The following is a 23,765-nucleotide window of genomic DNA, read 5'->3' as shown; positions in this document are numbered from 1 at the left end:
TTTTGTTTTGTGATTCTTTGCTTACTTCTTGAATTTGATTGTGACTGTCTTTCAGTGTTTATATATAAAAATAATACGCATTAGGAGCACCTGAACTCACTCCCGGTTTTTAATGGAGTTCGTGTTGTCTTTTATGTATTTTTCAAAGTGTTGTTGTAAATGCCCTTTTGTTTTGTGATTCTTTGCTTACTTCTTGATTTTGATTGTGACTGTCTTTCAGTGTTTATAAAAATAATACGCACTCGACATCAGGAAGATTCACAATGTGGTTCGAGGCTGATATTTTACAGTATCAATTGTATAATAGCGCATAATTTATATATATATCAAACAAGATTAGAATCTTCAATACTGTTCATTTTTTGGTATAATTAATTTTGCTATTGCTTAAAATATGTTGTAATTAATGCAGTCATATGTTACTATGTTAGGCAATGCATTATAATCAACACAAAACAATGTCTCGATTACCTTATTTTTAATCATAACTGGAATTTCTTTTATTTATCATAACCATTTTTTAATATATAATAAAACATTCAATGTCATACCAACATGTGAAGTTTGTGGCAAAAATCTCTGTCATTTTCATGCCCCTTGGTTATTTTATGACCCTTTAAAGCTCATAAATAAAACAATCAAAGAAACAATTAATTTTGCATGTATCATGTTTCATTGCTCTCCCCCTATGCCATCTTTTCTTTGGAATGCTTTGTTGAATGTCAGTTTCCTGGCTCTTTTCCTCAATTTAGTCCCAGATATGATGTGTCTTTTTACATGTACAGTGGTAATTCAAGAGGACACTTAAGTTCTAATATGAGCTCATTATAAGCATCCACCTTTAATGTTTTGGTACCTGTACGAAACTCAGGATTCAATTGTTCATGATTAAATGTTGGTTTTTTTCTGATGAGTGCCATATTGATACATCATTTTGTTTATAGGTCTTCAATTTTCACATCAAACATTCCCATGTCTGCTCCTGTCTCCATTGCTGTTAATCATTCTGAGGAAAGAAAATGTAAGAATTTATAAATAATAAAATTGAGAATGGATATGGGGAATGTGTCAAAGAGACAACAACCCGACCAAATAAAAAAAACAACAGCAGAAGGTCACCAACAGGTCTAGGCTACAATAAATTTTCTTATGTTAAAACTTTCCTCATTTCTGTGTTATGTGAAAATAAAAAGAATGCACAATTATGGAAGGGAATGGTATGACATCAAATTTTATTTATTACTTTATATACTACCATAAGTCCAGTAATCACTAATGGACTGGACTTCTGATACTACATGTATATATTATAATCAATCAAAGTTCAAATTTGTTTCTAAATAAAAAAAAAAGGAAAATATGATAATTTAATTCATCATCATCAAGTATTGGTGTTTGCCAGTGGCAAGTATTGCATACACGTGTAGCTTTAACCATCGGTCTTTTTATGTGCTCTTTATAATAAGATCCGTGAAACAACGATTCCTCCAAAACGCGTCAATGTGACGACAATGATTTGATAAACATGTCAAATTGCACTGGCGAAACCACTTCTGCGGGACGCCGGTCGAGCAGTACCCTCATAGACATACATTTTGTAAAAAGACATAAAGACATGTATAGACATCACCGGATAATATTAAAACAATAGAATTTACTTACTATTTATAAACGATGATTTAAACTTTACAAAACTTATTAAATGCAATGTTAATGGGTTTTTTTTCTAAATACGCATGACATATTTGCCACTGGACATTAAGTAATCAATAGTTAATTATGTGTTGTAAACTTAGACTGCAGTTATGCGTGTTATGAATAACCTATGCTGAACAAACTAATGTCTATCAATGACATACAGTAAACGTGGTTAAGCACCGGGAAGAAAATACTATATAAAATGTACATGATGTATTAGTTTTCTAAATTGTGAAGTACCTCTGTCTGAACTTTAAAATAATAATAATCATATTGATAAAGAAAATCATAAATTAAAGCGCTTCAAATAAAAATAACTTTTTATTGTGCAATTTTTTTTTTAAACCAGACCTATAGCCTGTGTCTGCAAGCAGAAGAAAGCGTGCACAGTGTAGCATACCTTGGACATTTGTCTGTACGGATTACTAAACCTTCCCTCCAGATTTTTTTTTTGGCACCTGCTTCGACTTTTTTTTCTAATCATTTACAATCCAACCGAACAATACGGGTTCTATCGTATCCCACACCATTAATATTTAATTGCGTTTTTACTTTACAGAGTATCATTGGGGGTATATGAGTTTTGAAATATTCTGGCGTTTTTAACCGGACACATTCTTAAATTATCGGACACGTTTTTGAGATTGTAACAATACAAAAAAGGTTATTGTCTTAAGTCAGGAGTTTGGTATTCAGTAGTTGGTTTTCATGTTTGAATGGTTTTACACTAGTAACTTTTGGGGCCCTTTACACCTTGCTGTTCGGTGAGAGCCCATGCAGGCACGGTGTTAAAGACCGTACTTTGACCTATAATGGTTTACTGCTACAAATTACGACTTATATGAAAAGGAGAATTTTCTCATCGGCAGTTATACCACATCTCCTTATATATTAAAACAACACTGAGCCACCCAACCCATCCACCCAATTACTCGTTTGTAAGGGCTGCCTAGAGTCAGAGGTGGATTTAGGGGGGCAGGGGGAAAAAAATTTGGTTGCTTATATAGGGGAATCATTGAAGCGTGACTGGAGCCGTCCCCCTCTTAGGTCAGTCAGGGGGCCCCCACTTATGTAAATTTCTTGATCCGCCACTGAGAGTGGTTACACCGGGCCAAAAATGCATCGGACTGAAACAACATACTGGTTGTGTGTACACTGACAATCAAATTAAAATTAAAAAAATGTATAAAATATTGTAAAAAATAATTTTTCATTTGAGTGCATTTACGTAACAATAACACAATGTAACCGTAGACATAAATATCATTGTTACACTCGTAAGTATTCTATGTAGTTCCTTAGTCAACCCTATAGGTCTGCATTCCGGCGATATAGCCTAAACTTCATTGTAACAATAACTTTTTTACGACTGTTACATTTCAATGTAACCATAGCCAGTACCAAACTAAAATAGAATTTTACATATTTCACAGACATCTTTATTTACAATATAAAAATAGGAAGACTGTTGTCAGTGGCGGATTCAGAGGGGGCGTAGAGGGCGTACCCCCCCCCCCCCCCCTTTTTGCTGGTTTTTTTTTTTTTTTTTTTTTTTTTTTTTGTAAAATGATTAATCATACTAGACTTCGTGAACTTTGCCATTATCCGAGTATTTAATTTTTATACAATTCTTTACTTATACAGACATTTTTCGCTGGCCGGTATTTACTGATTGTCAAAGTCATGTGATTTGCTATGGTGGATTTGACCAGTGCGTTGAAAAAAACGGCACTCGGTCATTTTGAAATTCAAATTACAGTAATACACATTGCTTAGGCTGAGGTTGTCATGACAATCGGGAAACCTTCAAAGCGACACAGGATTGAGCAAGACCGTATTGACTTCTATTTCACTATTCCACTAAACAGAAAGTAATGGTAAATACTCTATAGACTTTTATACTCTCATGAAAAAAAAGTTCCACAATATTATTTACCTACGAAAACATGTTTAACAAATTGAATAATGATCCCCAGTCAGTATAAGCTCTAGAAAGATTTCAAGTCTCAGGTACGAACCATTTGATTTGAGGAGGCAGTCTGAGATATTTGAGAGAGAGAAAAAATGACTCTGATTCTTGCCTTAAACAAAAACTTTGGCCGTATCTGGATTGAAAACAATAGTCTTGTCCACTTTTTTGCTATTAAAAACTAAAATTTCCAACAAAAATATTTAGCATGAAATGAACATGATGAATAAAAACGGGCGTATTATTTTGTGGCCGGGGTTTGCATGTCTGACTAGATTGTCTGTTTTGCCGGACTTATATATTGAATACTTTTTTCAAGACCAGACTGCATGCAACCTGCCTACTGGGTGTGACTTTTATGTCTCCATTTGTTGACCATCATTCATAACTTCGTTGTCATTTCAGACACTTTCGTAGTCTTTGGGGGATTTGGAACCCCTCACTTCGGTTCCCTAAGTTATTTTGGGTGAAACATATCAAACAAACATTTTGATAAAAACTGCTTGTTTGTCTTTTTTAACTCGTGTCGGTCGTATTGTAAATTTCATCGAATTTCCATGTCTATTTTTTACTGACAAGTCCTACATCAAATATATCAGTACATAGCTTTGGATCAATACTATCATTTTATGATAGACAATTAATAGGGAGAATACAGCATAAAAAATGTCCAACCCTTACACTTTACAGCAACTATAAAATATGCATGCCCCAAGCCATGAACCGTTTAAATAGTGCATATTACACTTATTTTATGTTTTTTTTTAGCCAAAAAAAGGTCCCAAAAAATTTCCGACTCGCTCCGCTCGGCAATATTTAATATCTTCGCCCCCTATCAAAAATCCGGGATCCGCCCCAGTAATTTTTACCACATCAAATGCACAATGAGCAAACCCATATATCGCATTGCCCAGATCGCATAGTATGCTAAAAAAATATTTAAAAAAAACAGAAGTAACAGAAATGTTGTTGTAAAATCATTTCAAACGAGATCACTTATATATAAAAAAAATATACATATATGCAGCAACAACTGAACAGCAACAAACACAGCAGTCAATGTGGCGAGATGAAATAATTTTGAAGGCACCTAGGACTTATATATTAAAATGTTTCCCAAATTAAATGAAGCATTGGGCCCTATAAAAAAAATCCTTTCAAAATAGGAAACACATTTTTAAAAGGGGGTTCCAAATCTGGAGATAGGGTTTCCAAATAGATTTCCCTTTTCAAATTTATGCATTTATCGTTAAAAAGGGGTCCAACCTTCGGACCCCTCCCACTTCTTACGCCGAGGGGTGTACCGCACCTCCCTTTATCCAATCATATGTTTAGAAAGTCAGGCTGATCATTTCACAAATACCAATTTGACAAATATTAATACTATAACCTTTTAATAAGGTTTGGCAAAGAAGTAATAATATGTATATCCAAAACAACCCGCGATTTTATACCTATTTTGACATTTACAGAAAGTTCTGTAACCAGAGGCGGATCCACCCATTGTTTAAAAAGAGGGTTCCAAACACAGGCACTTGTTTCTATCAATACGAAGGTCGACTATCCATAGTCGACCTTCGTATGGATAGAAACAAGTGCCTGTGGTTCCAAACACTCGGGATAAAAGGAAAAAGGGGGGTTCCAACTCAGTCGCATAAAGATTTCATAATTATAGCGAAAAAATGGAGGAAATAAAATATTTTAAGTAGTATTATATAGAATAATGCATTGAACGTCCAAAATAATTTGGTGTTCCCACCCCCGGAACCCCAGGGGTCCGCCACTTTGTAACGCGTATTCTCCTTCTTTAACTAACGTAATATGTTTTGAATTAGCTATGCTACACTTTTTTCAGTTTTAAAATATTCAATGTACTACTATACCTTGATCTACCTTCAATCCCATTGTGGTATTCAATCCAGAAGAAGTTTGAACTGTTGAACTGTTGAAATGTCGGTGCGAGTGCAAAAATAACGTTTGTAAACAATGAATGACGTCATGTGTAAATCCAATCACATAAACGTTTTACAATAGGCAATTGTATGTTCCATATTGACGCGCTTTTGTGATTACGATAATAACATCAACGGCAATATTTGAGACAACAAAAATGAGCCGGGAAGGATAGGATACAGAAATACAGCAGAGAAAATATCGGTTTACCAGCCACTTGCAGAAAGTTTTAAAGTTACAGAAAGAGACGATTGTAACGACAAGTCAGAGATGGCGGATCCTTTTCGAATCATCTACGGATTGCTATTGTTCATGTATGTTTTACAAATGTATGTCTTCTTCCATCACAAGTTTTATTCCGTGAGCATCCTGTCAGATCATATATTTTGCCGGAATCAACATTCTGTATACTGTGTCAACAGAATACAGAATGTTGATTCTGTATTCTGTTGACACAACATTCTATATTCTGTTGACATTTATACAAAAACAATGTCTTTCCCTTCAAGAATTTAGTTCAAATTTATGTGGTTCATAATGGAACAGAACATTCGATTTACATATATATATATATATTTGTTTATAAAAAAAAGATGCCGTATTATTGCCAACGACACAACAACAACAGCAACAACATATATTTTATTTGCCAATCATGGCACCCAAAATGAGCGGAATGATCACAACTCTCCACAACAGACCAGATGACCAGAAATTAACATATATAGGTCACCATACGGCCATCAATAATGAGCAAAGCCATATCGCATAGTCAGCTAAAAAGGCACCAAAATGACAAATGTCAACGAATTCAAACAAGAAAACTAACGTTCTTATTCAGGTATAAAAATGAACGAACAATGAATATGTAACACACCACCAAACAACAACCACTGAATTACAGGCTCCTGACTTCGGACAGGAACATGTATATACAGAATGTGGTGAGGTTAAACATGCTAGGGTCTTCCCCCTAAACCTGGAACAGAGTTGTAACAGTACTACATAACAACAAACTATAAAATTCAGTTGAAAAAGGCTTATTTAACTTTAAATAACAGATGAATGCAAATAGAAATACATCTCAGTAACAAAAACATAATGGACGTTACCGTTACTCAACAAAAAAAGTCACTAAAAACAGATCTGAGAGTATTTGCAGTTACTGACAGCTAGTTCAAAGCCACTAACAACTAATAACAAAAATCATGCATCTAACTTCAAAGACTTAGTTCATAGTTTTTTTTATACTTCTGTTGATTATATTTAATCTTAGTTTTTCCTTCTGTTAAAAAGAGATTAAATAACAGACGCAATGTTCAACAAATTTGTTTTAAGATGGCAAATTTGTGTTACATTCGTTTAATTTATAATAATACACACAAACTAAAGAGACAGAAAGACAAACTTTGCCTCCAACGACAAGCAAGAATAAACCAAGAAACAGAAAACAGACAATTGTCCAATGTCCTATTTGGCTGGCTTTCATATTATTCCCATTGTTGTTAAAAAGTAGACAGAAGCAATGAAGAATCGATAATAGTGTGGTGCTTGAATAAGTAGAAAAGAGAATAACAGGCAAAATTAATAATAAAAAGTGAAAAATGATATAGAATATTACAGAATACAGAAATGAAGAAACCACTTCCAGACCAGACCCTTTTATAAGTTGCACATTTTTTTATTTTTTTTTGCCTTTTAAATCTTTCTGTTCGGACAACATATTGGTCCGACACCCCAATAGCCTGACGCCCTATTAGTCCGACGACCCATTGGACCGACACACGAATACTAGTAATCCGACACATAATTATTGAGCAATACTTTGTATGAATAATATTTATATTTCAAGAGGATAATTCTCATAGTTTAAAATGATCCTACTGAGTTTCCTCAAAATAACATATTAGAGTACATGTATTAAAAAATTTGCTTAATGTCCAGTGGCAAATATTACATGCATGTTCAAAACAATTGTTAAATAAGTACAATAGGTAAGTCCTGTAAAAGATGTCATCTGGGGTGAAAGAAGGTCAATGAAACTTGGACTGCCACTGGACAACGAAAGCATATTGAAGGTGGACAGGAATTTGCCCTGCTGCATATTCAGACAAAATGCCACCGACGGCCTCTCAAAGAGTTGTTGCAATAGTTATTAACCTGCAGAGATCATGGCACTCTCTTTCTATACATGCTATATAAGGCATCCGATTAAAGGTGACCAATCTTACATTTGTTGAAAATTAAACATCCCGCACAATTTTACTACCAATGGTTTTACTGTTTTTACTGTATCACATAAACATTATCCGTTGTGATGACAGACTTGCACTTAAGTTCTGGTGACATTTTCTTAGTGAGAATGTGTTCATATATGGAACATATCTTGTCCTTATGTCCCACGTAAGTGTCATCAATAACTCCTGAACCACTTTTCAGAATTTTGTAAATCATCGATACAATCTTTATCTCATAATGTATTTTTTCAAAGGACAATTTACAAAGTGTTACGTCCATAATTAATACCATAACATGCATGTTGGGAAAAACAACTTTTTATAAATGCATGCAAAGTATTTGATGCAGTATGATCTATTGTTATAGGTATCTAAAAATGGATCCCACCAGAACACAAAGACTAAGTCTATGAGGAAAATAAAGTTTTAAATCAACGACTAAAAATTGTCATGAACAGATAAAATATGAGATAGAGATAGAACTGGTATGAAAGGTGACAGTAGCACATTGAAATAATTTGAAAGGTAGGTAAATATATAGTTTTACACTCAAATATGATTTTTTTAAAGTAAGTATTTGCAGTTATTCCTATAATTTTATTTCAATATCATGAAATGTTGTAGTGTGTTCATATGACAACAAACCAACAACGAGCAAGTTCAAAAAAATAAAGAGTAGAAATACCGTATTGTCGGCTACAAAAGACCATGACATAAACAATATATGAAACAATTTAATTCAGAAAAATTAACGACCTAATTTATAACAAAACAAATTAAAAATGTTAAAAAGTGCAGCCCGTATTGAAAACATGGACATTTGCCATGCACCCAGACTTGGGACGCTAAAATTCTTCTCCAAATCGTATAAGATCAGGCCCTGAAGTCATACAAAATTTTCTCAGTGCCCGGAGAAAAAAAATCGTGGTCGGAAATTGAAATCCAGCATTTTGATTGGTTGATTTGTTGATTTTGGAGTTTGAGTAAATAACTGACTCGAAAGTTTAATGACTTCAAGGCCAGTTTTCAAGTAGGCAAATCAAACATTGTTTCATTTTTTTCTTTCATTTTTCTCCCTGTATACATGTAATATAAACCTTGTATAATTAACGTTATACCACCTTTAGCAATGCATGTACACTGATTCACATTATGCCATGGTTGACCATAGATCTTTAATCTTATTATTGGACTTTAACAAAATGATAAATGTTATAATCCACTTTTTCCTTTCCAGAAACAAGTTGGCAAAGATATATATCACATGCATAGGAAGAGCAATGGAAAATAACATTGAAGCAGAATTATGAAACAGTTATTTTAAAAAAAAACCCATTAAATTGAGAGAGAGAAAAACACATTTTTTTACTTTTTAATGCTGTTCATTCTTAAGATTACTGTTTATTGTATTTCGATGGAAGTTATTGCAGTTAATAAGAAGATAGAACAAAAATTTGAGTTCTTCAGCTTGTTTTATTCAGTCAATAAAAATTAATTTTGAAAAGCAAACCATATATGTTCAAAAATCAAAAAGGTTAATTATGTACCAAATGACCTCCGTCAGACATTAATCAGTCTGCTGGAAATCTTTCTTTAAATTTTTATGCTTATTTTACAAAATGTACCTCTGTTTGTATGTCTGTAAGATTCAAATCAATCAGAGATTTCTGAGGAACTACAAACCAAGAGTTTCTGAAAGTCATCAGTCCTCATGTGAGCATGCTATACTGAGTAATGTAGTTCTTACCCTTTCAACTCCCCGTTAACGGGATGCCTAAATATTGTAACACCAAATTTCATATATTCTTTTCGTAAAATGTATAGGAAAGAGTACAAGAGTTATGCATACATGTATTTAAGTTACTATTCACAATACACTCATTACATGTGAATGAAATTGCAGCATGATTAATGTATACAAAAAAAAAGAAATCTGTCAATAAATGTATTTAACCATTAAAAATCTTACAATGAGCATATGATTGGAAATTTATTTATAAGAAGTTAGACTAAAAAAAGTGGTTGTATTCTGAATATTCGCTCAGCTCACAGTAAAAGGAGAAAAACATACACTGTTCAGTCTGAAGGTACCTGTTCATGTAGGGGGACATGTCTTACAGCAGATTCTCTCCTTGTGGTGAACTAGCATGTTAAAAAGGAGTTCAGTGCATTATTGGTCTAGTTCTGTACAAAATATGTTAATTACATTGTATTTATATCTGAGTATCATGTCCTCTTCCTGCACTTAACTTGCCACTGTATCACATAACATCAATCCATCCACCCATCTTCTCAAAAGTAATATATATCGAGTTCCAATGTTCAATATGTGATGATTTGACTCAAGTAAGATATAAATACATGTAATATGGTATTGTCAAATAGAAGTATTAATAAGTATTAAAAACATAAACCTTGTAGACCACACAAGATGCAATTCTGACAATAAATATGACATAAAGCCAGAATATTTAAAAAAAAAAAAAAAGCTAAAGTAACTGTCGAAGAGCTGGATCTAAAGCTGAACCACTTCAGGACAACAAAAATCAGAGAAATAAAAAAAAAACATAACGAAAACATTAACATGTCACGATATAGAAAATGAATGGAAATGGGGTAAGTGTCAAAGAGAACAATTAACCCACCCCAAATATACAAAACAACTAGGCATCACTATACAGTCTGATTTAAAAAGTGTTATAATGAAACAGTACTGAAAAAATTAGTAACGAAACACTACTTACGAAATCAGTACTGTCAAAATCAGTAATGAAACAGTACTGTCAACATCAGTACTGAAACAGTACTGACAAAATCAGTACTTTCAAAATCAGTACTAAAACAGTACTGTCAAAATCAGTACTAAAACAGTACTGTCAAAATCAGTACTGAAACAGTACTGTCAAAATCAGTACTGAAACAGTACTGTCAAAATCAGTACTGAAACAGTACTGTCAAAATCAGTACTGAAACAGTACTGACAAAATCAGTACTGATTTCATTGAAAGTATAACATTATAAGTTTTCAGTCTTTCCTTACAGTACTGATATGCACGAGGGTAGAAATGTACCAAAAAAGTGTGGGTAAATTATTGGTAGTGTACGAACATCGCGCGTAACGTCTAAACATTTCAAAGAAAACAGTAGACAGAATCAGGGACTTTCTACACTAACATAGAAAGTCCCTAACAGAATACAGAGTCTCTAAAGTAGTATAATCGTAGTTTACATGTAGATAAACGCGAAAAAATAATTGTCCTCTCTAAGGAGGTATAATAGTTGTGATTCTTGCGATCTAAACACCATGATATGAAGAACGCTCTGAATGGCTTATTTATTTTTCATTTTTAACCGGATTTTTGTGACAAAAATGTCGGTTATTGATTTGGGGATGTACGACGGCCGGGCGGCCGGGCGGGCGGCAATCAAATGTTGTCCGTGCATTAACTCGAGAACCGTTCAACTAAAGCTTTTAAAACTTTAATATGTTGTTACTGACAACTAAATGAAAGTCAAGTTCAATAATGGCGATTTTGACTTTTACCGTTCAGGAGTTATGGTTCTTGAAAGGTTGAAAAATGGTTTTTCCAGTCGTGTCCGTGCATTTACGCATGAACTGTTCTACCAAAGCTTCCCAAATTTTAATATGTTGTTACTGATGACAAAATGGAGGTCAAGTTCAATAATGACGATTTTGACTTTTACCGTTCAGGAGTTATGGTTCTTGAAAGATTGAAAAATGGAGTTTCCAGTCGTGTCCGTGTATTTACACATGAACTGTTCTACCAAAGCTTCCCAATTTTTTTTTATTTTGTTACTGATGACAAAATAGAGGTCAAGTTTAATAATGACGATTTTGACTTTTACTGTTCAGGAGTTATGGTTCTTGAAAGATCGTAAAATGGCGTTTCCATTCACTTTATTGCATTTACTCATGAACCATTCAATCTAAGCTTTTCAAATTTTAATATGTTGATACTGATGACAAAATAGAGGTCAAATTTGATATTGACGATTTTCACTTTCACCATTCATCAGTAATGGTTCTTGTGATATTGCCAGGACACAAATACCGGTTTGCTGTCGTTGTGACAGCCTCTTGTTGTTATCTGTCATACGATTGGTTGTACTTGTGTCACATGTTTTACTTATTTTAATATATATATGCAACTGGTATGACCCCTTAAATAGTAAACATTTCAATGAAAACAGTAGACAGAGAGTCTCTTAGACTATATATTAAAGTAGTATAATCGTAGTTTACATGTAGATAAACGCAAAAAATAATTGTCCTCTATAAAAAGGTATAATAGGTGTTGGCCTTGCGATCTAAACACCATGATATGGAGAACGCTCTGATTGGCTTATTTATTTTTCATTTTTATGCCCCACCTACGATAGTAGAGGGGCATTATGTTTTCTGGTCTGTGCGTCCGTTCGTCCGTTCGTTCGTCCGTCCGTCCGTCCGTCCGTCCGTCCGTCTGTCCCGCTTCAGGTTAAAGTTTTTGGTCGAGGTAGTTTTTGATGAAGTTGAAGTCCAATCGACTTCAAACTTGGTACACCATGTTCCCTATGATATGATCTTTCTAATTTTAATGCCAAATTAGAGATTTTACCCCAATTTCACGGTCCACTGAACATAGAAAATTATAGTGTGAGTGGGGCATTCGTGTACTGAGGACACATTCTTGTTGTTATCTATCATACGATTGGTTGTATTTGTGCATGTTTCAAACCGGAAGTCTTATCTATGACTAAAAGTCAGTCTGATGACGGAATCATATCCGGACTCCTTTTTGTCGTTTTTCTCCCAAAATAACTCAATCTGAATAATCGCAAGAATGGATGACAAATGCGACTATGCATGTTACCTATAGCTAGGACACAGAGGCATGATGATTGATTTATTGTGGAAGGAAGAAAATAATTGTCCTCTATAAGAAGGTATAATAGGTGTTGGCCTTGCGATCTAAACACCATGATATGGAGAACGCTCTGATTGGCTTATTTATTTTTCATTTTTGATATCTATCATACGATTGGTTGTATTTGTGCATGTTTCAAACCGGAAGTCTTATCTATGACTACAAGTCAGTCTGATGACGGAATCATATCCGGACTCCTTTTTGTCGTTTGTCTCCAAAAATAACTCAATCTGAATAATCGCAAGAATGGATGACAAATACGACTATGCATGTTACCTATAGAACACAGAGGCATGATGCTTGATTTATTGTGGAAGGAAGAGAAGCGACACACAAAATGAGGTCTTCTCGTTTAATAGTATAGATGCTCTTTGTGGGCCCATTTGGATAGAAATACACATATCCTTCTCCTTAAGAAGACTGCTGAAATTTCGTAAATCACCAATACGCAATCAATTCATTTTCGGTTAAAGCGGGGGTCAAGTTAAAAATACTTATTTATAAAAGTGAAATCACAAAAATACTCCGAGGAAATTCAAAAGTTCAAAACTTCATACTAGTCTTCCATTTAACCTTTTCAAAACTCTACAGAACTATATAAAAAAAATAACTCTGAATGTGATACCGCGAACTTTGGTGTGACGTATATTTTATCAATCGTTATATATATATACATGTAGATACGTGATAGTTCCACAATCGTTGGTGTTCGGGCTCAATGCAAGAAGAACGTTCCTACTACCTTTAAGACATACCCATCCTCTCCAATGCGCATATACATATATTTTCAATAGTCCTGGCTTTCTCAACATACAAATAAATCGGTCAGCTAATAAAACAATCATTATAATTTTATACAAAACTACATTTTGACGGCATTTAAAAACCATGTGTTGAAAGACGCAGAATATAATTTTGTTTATTTGGTCATAATTTTTCTTTAGTTATTTTTTTTTTCAAATTAAGTTAGTTGGAATATAAAGCAAATTTTAGGATGAAAATCAATTTTGTGTGTATCATCAGAAATTGATAATTAACACAACAAATATATTACCCCCCCCCCCCCAAAAAAAAAAAAAAAAACTATGAGAGTTCTGCTTCTGTGGGTACCAATTTTTATTAAAACCCCAAACATGAAATTGTCCCTGAATAATTTTTATGAAAAAATGTAGATTTACATGAAATATATAACAACAAATCGTAGTCGACAAAACCTTATGTCCATTTACTGAATATCCAATATCTTGTTTCGTTCATAGAACACACTATGTATACCTCATAATTTCTTTTGTCCTAGAGAACATGGTGTTAACCCTTATCTCCTTTTATTCACAAAAACAATGTGTTTAAAGACTTTACTAGAAGGCAATAAAAACATCACGTCAATATAAAGTACACGACTTTGACGTTAACCTACGACGTTACCAAAAGTGACACCAATATCATGGGTAACGTCTATACATTTATATTGTGTCATTTCAAAAGAATAATTCAAGTCTGGAAATTATTTATTTTCGTTTTTTTATTTTTACATTTAGCATAATGAATTTAACACCAGTCAACGTTTTTCTCAATAACCACACTAAGCAAATAGAAAGTGATCATCTCCTATAACACTTCGGTTTGCAGAGAATTAATAAACAAAAACGAACGAAATTTTGATTGTCCTGTAAATCTTTTGTAATAAACTAATCTTAGTAATAGTAAGTCTGTTGTATCTGTACAAGCGATATTCGTCACATCGGTAGCACTCAATAACAAAAATTAATAAAACGACTATAGAGAGCAACATGATTCTTCGACCAGACTGTAATTAAATGTAATGCACAATAGTAAGTTATTAAATGTCATGATCAGTTGTTAAGTTATAGATATTTCATATCTTTTGGACAGTTTTGTGGTGTTTTGTAAATTATACCATAGCTTTTGTTGAAACCCCCGGCAATAACATCACGAGACGAAGTCGAGTGAGGTTGCCGAGGGGTTTCAACGAACACTATGGTATAATTTACGAAACACCACAAAAATTTCCAAAAATATGAATTATCTGTTTTAACCTCTTGCATCTTTCGCTGTTAAAAATTGTGTATTTCATATATTTTTGTTTCTTTACTTCGAAATTATTTTAATAAGAATCTGTAAAATAACCCTTTTCGGACCTTACACTTAAGGCTCCGCCTACTTTTTAAAACTAGCACGGGGTTCAGAGACAGCGGGTAATCAGTTTGAAAAGATTTTTCAACAGCGATGGATGCATCTTTACATTGGTGACGAAAAAAATGTTTTAGATGTTCTGAAAAAGGACATAAGAAACTTCTAGTACAGAATTCTGATATTTTCGAAGACTGCTGCAATCTTAAACTTACGTACAATTGAACTGCAATGGGTAGGTGTTTTTAATTTTATTACTTATTTGTTTTCAAAATGTTCGAAATATTTTAATTTTTTTATATTAATTTTGAGGAAATTAATTTCACAAGAATCTGTCTGAGAGTTTGTATGAATTATTCCACGTTTAACTTGAAACCAAAAGCCCATGAGGGAGGGTAGGAGGGGTCCTGATCCCGCAATCCCGGGCTTAAAAACACGAAATCCCCAAAAGCCGGGCTTAAAAACACGAAATCCCCAAAAGCCGGGCTTTAAAATACGAAATCCCGAAATGCCGGGCTTAAAAACACGAAATCCCGAGGTACCGAAATTCGAAAAAAAGAATTCCCGGATCCCGAAAGGGTCAATCCCGAAATCCCTAGCTTAAAAACACCAGATCCCAGAGTCCCGATAAAGGTCCTATCCCCCCTCGCCCATGGCGTACATTAATTAAACGGGATTTCAAAATGTTCACGATTAAATTCATTGACATGCGACGATATAATTTAAAAAAAAAAAAAAGGAATAGCTCATTTAGAGCTGGGAACAGTATATCTAACATATATATATTCCTGTTTAGAGTAAAAAAATGCTATCTATTTTTAACGGTCAAACATAAAGTAGCCTCATTAAAAGTCTAGATGTCAGCAGTGTTTAATAAACCGGGTGTGGATCAAACCTTTTTATAGTGGGGGTGGGGGTAAAGCAAGCCAACATTTGAAAATACTATTAAATAGGTTATCTGTTTACCATATTTAAAGTTTTTTAAAAGGGGCGTGTTTCCTGTCCCCTCCATCCCCTAAAAACTAAACAAACGGTTAGATGTGATTCATGTAAATGTAGCTGTGCAGTGGAGCCTATAGAAAGTTTACCATTTAATAACCGAAAATCAACATATTTTTAAACTTTATTTGTTCGTTCTGGGAGCGAATCTTGGTTCATTTAAAATATAGGACAACAGAGTTGGTGTATGTGGGTTCGATTCCCACCCTAAGCAATCATTTATTTCAGCTGGTGCAAAACGGGCAGTTTAGCTTAGTGGCCCCACACTGACTTTGTTGTTTCTATCAAAAAATTCAGGCGGCCGCGGCCAGGTCTTGACAATTTTTTTTCTTTTGAATACCTTATACAACAAAACTTATGTGTGAAAATTATACCATGGATAGCTATGGTATAATTTTCGGTTATTGAGATTTATACTCTGGTTGCACTCCCATAGGTTACATTGTACAGCTATAGGTTAATTTCAAAAAAAAATCAGTTTAATTTATGTTTCTCAAATTTTTACATACCGTTAACTCAAACATACAATAGTATAGTGTACAACATACGAGCGCTGTGAACACTGTGAACTACATGTACATGTATATTCTAAAAAAATATATAATCATAAAACCGTATACCGTACACACATTCTCGTAGAAGGCCTTTGGTGTATAATAAAGACGGTAACCATCGACGTGAATTTCTAACTTATTTCAAATAACATATTAGGGTAATAAACGTTGCAGTAAATATTGAATGCAATGCCATGTATATTCTAGATACAAAGTTGTCATGGATCTGATGAGACCCCACTTTGAAAAACAGCACCATGTGACCATCGACAGTTGGTTAACCAGTCCGAAATTAGTACACGACCTCAGAAACAGGGGTACATATTGTACTGGTACCATACCCGTAGCCAAGGGGGGGGGGGTGTCGGACGAACCCCCCCCCCCCCCCCACCCACCCTTTGAAAACAAATAAGCACTGTTAAAGTCGACGTTCTGTTCGAATTGTGACTGTTAAAGTCGAGTTTGTGAGTCCAAATATGCCCCCTTGGAAATTCCTGGATACGGGCCTGGGTACAGTAATTAACACAAGAAAAGGCATGCCTCAAAGTTTTAGAAAAGCAAAACTTCCAAAGGGGGCAATTCTTGCAAAGTCGCAAGGACCAGTTATGTCTGTTTTATAAAGTGATCGCCGACAAGTGTCCTTGTTAACAACAGCTGGAAGTGCAAAGTAATAATTTTTTATTGAATGTATTGTACTATTCCCGGAGTCTTTTTCTTCTTCCAAGTAAGGAACCGTATTCATATATTAATGGTTCCGCGAAAACTAAGCAGAGTGTTTGGGCAGCTGTATTCACAATTCATTCCAAAAGTTCACAATTTAAAAAGCCGTGATCACGTTTTCATAGAATATCTATGAGTAAAAAGGATTTAAAATTAAAATCATTCATACTTGTAAGTACATTCATTGAAGTAATCAGAATATTTGTTTTATATCAAATTCTAAATCTAGACTAAAAAAATATTTTATATTTTCAGAATGACCCGGAAACCTAATAGTAAGCGGAAAGTTGTGAAGGCGCCATCTTTGGTACACAAATACAATGAGACTATGGGTGGCGTTGACCAAGGTGACCAGTTAATTGCACAGTATGAACCCCAATTTAGAAGTTTGAAATTATGGAAGAAGATTTTGTTCAATCTCCTCATGACAGCAACAGGTATGGTTTATTCGAAATTTTAAGTTACCGAAAGGCTTTAATTTGAAAAATATATTTAAAATTAGTATACGAGCGCTATGCAACTGTTTGTTCTCTATCTTATTTTTTGGTGTGATGGGTTTAGTTCTGATGTTTTTACAAACATTTAGTCCTATATCATACTGATAATTAATTACCATTTCTCAAACTAAACTCGCATACAATTCAAATATGACTTTGTTTTCCAAAAGGTATTAAAAAACATCAATTTAATAATATTGTTTTATTTTGTTTTCAGTTAACGCCTACATATGTTATAGAAATACCTTTGTGGTACAGAAGAAAATGGACCATTTGACATTTCAGCAGGAAATAATACAGGGTTTGATTGGACAACACAGAGAAGGACAGACACGACCGGGTAGACGTTGCTTACTTCAAAGTACCAGACTTACTGCTCGGCACTTCATAGAATGGATTCCCAACAAAAGGAGAATGAGATGTGCCGTTTGTTCTGGCAAAGAGAACAGATTTTTGGGGACAAGAATAAGAACATGATGTCCGGACTGTGGCGTTGGTATTGATTTTCAGGGCTATTTCATTTCTGCTTTTAATTATGCACATTTTTGATATATACTATCATATAGTTATCAATTTCGAAACTTTGATTAGATTCTAAATACAATAAATGCGAACTGGAAAGCAACATCCGTATATCACCAACAACGCACTCGACGTCATACGGATTTACGATGCATCAAACAAAGATCTATATTTTTCTTATATTTATTGTAAAACACAAAGTTAGAAAAAAACGAATACAACCGAAAAATGCATTAGACCTTATCTAAAGATGTGTAAATATAACATTGATGTACAATATAAATGAATACATCCAGTGTTATTTTTTAACTTAGTTTTGGTAGGTTATAAGCTCTTTATAGCAATATTTTGATTGTTTTGGCTACCGTTACCAGGTATTTTCCCATATAGCTATATGAATTCGAAAGTGATCTCTAATATTTATTCTGTAAATACATATACAAAAGTCAATGTTAGTTACAAAAAGTATAAATATACCGTTGGTGAATAGTATTCATTGAATTGAGGCAGTTATCAAAGGGACACAACAGAGGCGGATCCAGCCATTTTAAAAAGGGGGGCTCCCAACCTAGGACAAAAGGGGGTGGGGTCCAACTATTTGTCCTTATTCAAATGCATTGATCGGCCAAAAAAGGGGGGTTCCAACCCCCGGACTCCCCTCCCCCTGGATCCGACAATGCACAAGCCATTAAATTCGTGTTTACCGATTTGACTCAAATTTTCTTATTTGATTTATTACAAAGTAAAACATTTATCCAAATTATAAAAAGTCTAAAGCAAACAATTTACAAGGCCTGGGTTGAATAATATGAAGCTTCGTTTTGTGTGTAATTTAGTCTAGTCGAAATCGTGCAATTAGATCAAGGTCTGTTTACTTTCATTTTATAGATTGAAAATATATGTTAAACATTGTTTTTACCTGTATACGAATGGTATTTTGTGGATCGAATCGGTCATTCAAATAATTTACCTTTGTTTCACTTTTAATGTTGACATTCTTTTTTCTTTAAATAACTTTACACGCACAATTCCTGTGTTATGCATCTTTAGCTAAGGGGTTAATTGAAGTTCACATGAATACGGATTCAATAAGGTCGAATTATTCATCATCAATGTTTTTACCTTATTTTGACAAAATTGAAGCAGACTTGCGGCTAAATGCGAATTACCATTTCCCTATATCACTTTCATTAATGATTGAACACAAAAAATCATATTTTAGATTTTTTATATACCTTGTAGCTAGTTCCCCTTAAACGAAAATATCACAAACGAACATAAAAACTAAGAACTAGAAGGAAAAAAACCCACGTAAAATGTTAAATAAGGAATATACGTCAACTAGACAGCGACCTAATGAACAGATCATCATCATAATATATGATAGTCAATTCAACAACTCTCTAGTCACGACCTAATGTCATTGATGTATGCAACTGATGATTTTTAACAAAGAGCATCGTTTTACACAGCATGCTTTTTTATAAAGATCAATGGGCCTTAAGGTTTATGACCACAGGCATCTCAGATTTTTTTCCGTATATACCTTTATATAACAAACAAAAAATCCTATATACCGTATATATAGGAAATTTTTTGTGAGACGAGAGTCTGTGTTTGTAACACCTTCTGTAGCCAGTCAAGTACGAACTTTTCTAACTGAAATAGTATCAAAACAACAAATATAATGAATAATAGTGATAGGACATTTTGTACATATACAAAAGGTAAACTTCGTGTAAAGCATGTTTTGTTGCATTCAATAGAGAAAGGGGGACTTTGTGGCAAATAAACCAATATTTTCATAGAAAATCCATAGCCTTTAATACAAAGATGTTATAAAATTTGAAACATAGATTACTCACTTGGTTTTCTATGATGTGCTGGTGTTTATTTTTTACAAAAAGTTCTAAACAACCTTTTAATTAAAAAAAAACAAACTGCTGAGTCACTAAAGTTGAGCAGACCCTGAAAGGTGTACTTGATTTGGTCTATATGTATATTTGTTTTAACCAGTAAATTAATTTATAAACTTGTTTTAAGGAAATAGCACTGCATGCAATAATTCTCTATCAGTCACCGAATTGCAAAATATGAGAGTACAAGGGGAAAGGCTGTGGATTTTCTATAAAATTTCCATATTTTTATCATTGAATCAACACAAGGGTACATAATCCTAAAAAAAACCGTGTAAAACAATTCAAAGAAAAAAAAAGCAACCCGATTTGAAATTAACAAAAAAAGAATCCAACGGCAAAAAATGAAATATACTATCTAACCGCATGTATGCAACTAATAATCATACGGTCGTCAACGTAAAGCCATGGTCCATGCGGTTACACGCCATTATTCCTACAGCCCATCAGTCCGACAGCCCATTTGTCCGACAACCCAATAGTCCGACAACCCATAACTCCGACACTTATCTAGTCAGGTATCAGGGTATCAGGGTAAAATAAAATTTGTCTGTCGGAATCATTACGTTTATGTAAGAACATTTTTTTAAGAAATAACTCCGTATATTTTACATACGGCTAAAATAGTTCGAATACTTTCTATTATATACTCAATTCGAAATCTGTATATAGAAGGAACAGAAAAGAATATTTCGTTTTCCAAATCACAGGGTCTATAAAGAGCAAGAACAACCAGTGATGGTGCGAGCTACTGATGATATAACCCTCGCCCAAATATTTCGGTAAACAGGAAGTTGTTGTGTACTGAATCCGAAAACGTATCACACGATATAACCGACTTCAATAAACCCGGAAACCAAATTCAGTCAGAAATCCTTGTAATGTAGTTCATGAAAAAGATGCAACGAAAATATTTATTAGACGGACGGACGAACTGACGGACCGACTAACGGATGTACGGACGTACAGACAGAGGTAAAACAGTATCCCCCCTTTTTTTCTCGAAGCGATGGTATAATGATTGGGTCAACATTAAGACATTACAATACTAATAAATGATATAATTATCTTTATTTCACCATAAGCCTCAGTTACAAATGGAGCCAAAACAAAATAGAAAAAAAAACCTAACTCGTTGATCGATATTAAAAGCACAGTCAGTATCAAGACGTGTATTATACATAATTGAAAAAATCATCAGTTTTCCCATAATAGTAAAGTTTTCTTGTGTTGACAACGACGATTTATCATGTTTATCTAATACGCAAAAGATGGGAACCAAAAAATCAAAGTGAAAGAAGGTAGACCAAGACACCAACAAACAACGAACTACAACAGCAGACTGACAGTGGACACACAAACGATGAAATATAAGGACAAATAAAATACCCAGACACGTAAAACGAAAGAAGGACGAGGGAAAGGACTGAGCAGTTGCAATAAGCATGTGTATCAACTCTAATATACTGAGACAAATATACCGCATGGAAAGAATAATTGGAATCAAAACGGACAACCACAAATATTAAAGAGGACGGAGTTGGTCTTTTTAGAGAAAATTTACCCATAAACATAAGACAGATGCTTTGCCGGAATAATAGGCTGTCGGAGTAATGGGTTGTCGGAATAGTGGGCTGTCGGAGTAATGGGCTGTCGGAATAGTGGGCTGTCGGAGTGATTGGCTGTCAGAATAATGGTTGTCGGACTAATGGAATGTCACCGTCCATACAGCATATATAGGGTTATATAATGACCAGTGTAAAACAATTCAAAAGAGAAAGACTACGACTTGATATATAAATGAATAAAACAAAAATGTAACAGAAATGTAACAGAAACTCAGCAATAAAAGAAAACCATTGCCTGAACCACATCCGCGTTACGCCATCGGAAGTTAGCGTGTCATATCATCGGACTTAAAAAGCAAACGACCATCGCACTTTCAGGGGCGGATCCAGCCATTTTAAAAAGGGTGATCCTAACACATGATAAAGGGGGAGGGGTGTTCCAACCACATGTCCTCATTCAAATGCATTGATCGTCCCAAAAAGAGGGGGTTCAAACCTCCGAACCCCTCCCCCCTCCTGGATCCGCCAATGACTTTAGTGTCCGACACCATCGCACTTTAGCGTAGCCGTAGACCATCGCACTTTAGAGTACTTTCGCACTTTAGAGTCCTACATATATATATATATTTTTTAAAGGATGAAAATGTCTCAGGAACTCAATTTTCGGCTCTCCCTTGACACCATTTGCGAGTATGGTCTTGAGGAAACGATGATAGTCCGCCGGAAGGGGACGATAAATGGCCGACCCGTGTTAAGAGAGAGCCATATCTCTTGCGCGTTAAAGACACCCTTGTAGATTTCGAAAAAAGAGTAGGCTAATGCCGCTACAAGGCAGCACTCGTACCCGCAAAGTGGAAAGGGATTAATATAAGTTGCAAAACTTGTTTCCCAATCCACTATAAATAAATATGTTTAAATTAAATTAATGTCTCATCTGTCCTATAAAAGACCTCCGTATCTAATATTTTTCTAAAGATTTTTATATTGTATATGATTATGTATATTAGATTATGACACTATAATAAACTATCGATTTACTAACTCACCTTTCTATAAATATATATAATATGGCGCAACACATCCAACGACTGAATACAAATACACAGGTATGAAAATATATTACAGGTAAGCAGGGATTTTTTTTTGCGGTAACTAGAAAGCATGCAGGTAAAAAGGTGTGCTTGATTTTGAATTTGGCATGCGTCTAGCGTCAGTGTGATATGATGATGGATAATAACATATGAAAAATACGTGTAAAGCATAGAAAAACATGAATCACATATATGACATATTTACTATTTTCTTTATAACGTCCATAGAGACGTTGTTCTTCAGAAGTGATTTTTTTTTGCACGGCGGGCTTTGAGCAGAATTGGCTTCCTTTTTTAAAATCAGTCTGGTATTTTAAAAGCTCTTCAAATCATAAACTGGTTATCCGAGCTTTTTTTAATAAATTTTAGGTTTCGAACTTCACTTAAGACACATACACGTGCACAGGAGACATAACGTTCAGTGCTAAATATTTCACGCATTATTTGAATTAAGAATGAATACTGTATAGATAGGTTACTATAGTATCGTACCGGGAATGACGTATAGGACCTAATATTTTACGTTTATTAACGAGAATAACACTAGTTGGAGTTTTAATCTAAAAAAGGAATTAAGAGCTCGTAAAGACCGATTTTTTTTTATATGACTTCAGTAAGAACTTCTTCAATCTCCATTATTTTTTTTTATGTAACAGGGCCGTTTTAAATAAAAGTCGTTGAAATTTTAAAAACATGTTGCCTTCCGAAATAAAATGGCACCATGAAAGAGTGACATGCTACAAAGGTTTAATGTGCAGATAATAGGACATTCTCCCTACACGAGGTATCTGATTTAACATCTACAATTTTAATAGCTGAGCTTGACTGCTTACATTAACATCCAGCATAGCCGGACGGACGCCCAAACTTTTAATAAGCGCCTGTATTATGGAAGGGAATATCCGCCATAATTATTCAATTATTGATTTGTGAAATGCAATTTTTTAATGTGTAAACACAATTTC

At 34.2% G+C, this 23,765-nt stretch overlaps 2 long non-coding RNA genes across 2 annotated transcripts; one reads left to right on the top strand and one right to left on the bottom strand.

The window, feature by feature from the left end:
• Positions 1 to 461: 461 nt before the first annotated feature.
• Positions 462 to 5,719, bottom strand: LOC139508245 (uncharacterized). Its single transcript, XR_011661144.1, has 2 exons — positions 5,551 to 5,719; positions 462 to 1,006 (listed from the first exon to the last, which is right to left on the bottom strand). It is a non-coding gene; the product is annotated as an uncharacterized lncRNA (long non-coding RNA).
• A 48-nt stretch (positions 5,720 to 5,767) lies between these two features.
• Positions 5,768 to 9,217, top strand: LOC139508244 (uncharacterized). Its single transcript, XR_011661142.1, has 3 exons — positions 5,768 to 5,934; positions 8,225 to 8,382; positions 9,095 to 9,217. It is a non-coding gene; the product is annotated as an uncharacterized lncRNA (long non-coding RNA).
• Positions 9,218 to 23,765: the final 14,548 nt, after the last annotated feature.

Source organism: Mytilus edulis, unplaced genomic scaffold (genome assembly GCF_963676685.1).
Source record: "Mytilus edulis unplaced genomic scaffold, xbMytEdul2.2 SCAFFOLD_315, whole genome shotgun sequence".
Classification (NCBI taxonomy): Eukaryota; Metazoa; Mollusca; class Bivalvia; order Mytilida; family Mytilidae; genus Mytilus; species Mytilus edulis.
Note: the sequence above shows the minus strand (reverse complement) of the source record. Positions and strands in the feature narration are given on the sequence as shown.